This window comes from Oncorhynchus nerka, unplaced genomic scaffold, assembly GCF_034236695.1.
Source record: "Oncorhynchus nerka isolate Pitt River unplaced genomic scaffold, Oner_Uvic_2.0 unplaced_scaffold_53___fragment_2___debris, whole genome shotgun sequence".
In the NCBI taxonomy this organism is placed as follows: Eukaryota; Metazoa; Chordata; class Actinopteri; order Salmoniformes; family Salmonidae; genus Oncorhynchus; species Oncorhynchus nerka.
The window spans coordinates 118,418-120,276 of NW_027039934.1; the positions used below are offsets into that span (position 1 = coordinate 118,418).

The 1,859-nt window shown below is 55.9% G+C and overlaps 1 pseudogene; it reads right to left on the bottom strand.

Moving 5' to 3' along the window:
- On the bottom strand, positions 1-1,066 carry LOC135568795 (doublesex- and mab-3-related transcription factor 3-like; annotated as a pseudogene).
- Positions 1,067-1,859: the final 793 nt, after the last annotated feature.

The following is a 1,859-nucleotide window of genomic DNA, read 5'->3' on the forward strand; positions in this document are numbered from 1 at the left end:
TCAGGTGGAGGAGTTGAGAATTCGTGAGTCGGTGGAGTCGGAGCGGTCCTCGTACTCCTCCTCATGAGTGTAGAGGGTCTGTTTGGCCCCGGGGGTGGGGGGGATGGGGGTAGGGTGGCAGCCCTCCTCCAGCTGGGAGAGACGGTGCTCTTCCTGGGGGCGGGAGGAGGAGGAGGAAGAGGAAGAGGAGAGGAGCGGAGAGCGTTGGAAGACGCCAGTGGAGGAGAAAGGAGAGACGTACTGAGCTGACCTGAGTTGGTACTGCTGCTGCAGTGTCATGGTGTTCCACAGCGTCACGTCGTTGCAGAAGGGTCCGACCTGGCCGCTGCGTGTCAGAGAGTTCCTCAGCATCAAGGGGTAGCGGGGGGGATGGGGGAAAGACCCGGGGTGTAGGGCCAGGGGGCCGGACGACGAGTCAGACGAGAAGCGCAGAGACTCAGGCACCCTGAAAGCAGAGCCCACAGACCACTTAGCGGCGGAGGCCAGAGAGTGGTAGGACCCCAGGGGGTGATCGAGGAGGTGGCTATTAGAGGGAAGGACCAGGGTGTCGGGGTGGGGGTGACCCCCCCTGGCCTCCTGGGCCTGGCTGGACAGCAGCACCTCGATGGCCCCCACCAGGTCCCCTCCACACCCCTGCAGGATCAGCTCCAGCACCGGGGGCTTGTGGGACGGGAAGATCTTCTTAACCACCTCCAGGGGTGGCCGGTTGGCTCGCAGGTTGAAGGGAAGGAGACAGACCCAGACAGGCCCTCAATCACCAGGCTGTGGTCCACTGGCAGCCCCCCTGCCCCAACACCGGGGTAACCTTTAGTGGGGCTGTCTGCCTTGGGCTCTGGAGAGGTGCTGCAGGTCTTGGGGAAGGCTAGGGGGAGAGGGAGGCTGGGAAGGGGATGGGGGAAGCTGTAGCGACACTCCTCGGCCTGGTTTGGGGTGTCCGAGGGCTCGGGGGTGAAGCAGGAAGGCTTGGAGCCCTCGGGGGAGCTGCTAGGGTCCTGGTCCTTCTCACTGCCGCTACCACCACCATTCTCCCCACCGGAGTGGTCACCAGACGTATCCTCACTCAGGTCTACAGAGAACACAGAAACACATCCTCAGTCAGGACTACAGAGAACACAAAAACACATCCTCATTCAAGACTACAGAGAACACAGAAACACATCCTCAGTCAGGACTACAGAGAACACAGAAACACATCCTCAGTCAGGACTACAGAGACAGAAACAAATCCTCAGTCAGGACTATAGAGACAGAAACACATCCTCAATCAGGACTACAGAGAACACAGAAACACATCCTCAGTCAGGACTACAGAGACAGAAATACATCCTCAGTCAGGACTACAGAGAACACGGAAACACATCCTCAGTCAGGACTACAGAGACAGAAATACATCCTCAGTCAGGACTACAGCGAACACAGAAACACATCCTCAGTCAGGACTACAGAAAACACAGAAACACATCCTCAGTCAGGACTACAGAGAACACATCCTCAATCAGGACTACAGAGACAGAAATGCATCCTCAGTCAGGACTACAGAGACAGAAAAACATCCTCAGTCATGACTACAGAGACAGAAACACATCCTCAGTCAGGACTACAGAGACAGAAACACATCCTCAGTCAGGACTACAGAGACAGAAACACATCCTCAGTCAGGACTACAGAGAACACAGAAACAAATCCTCAATCAGGACTACAGAGAACACAGAAACACATCCTCAGTCAGGACTACAGAGAACACATCCTCAATCAGGACTACAGAGACAGAAACGCATCCTCAGTCAGGACTACAGAGACAGAAAAACATCCTCAGTCATGACTACAGAGACAGAAACACATCCTCAGTCAGGACTACA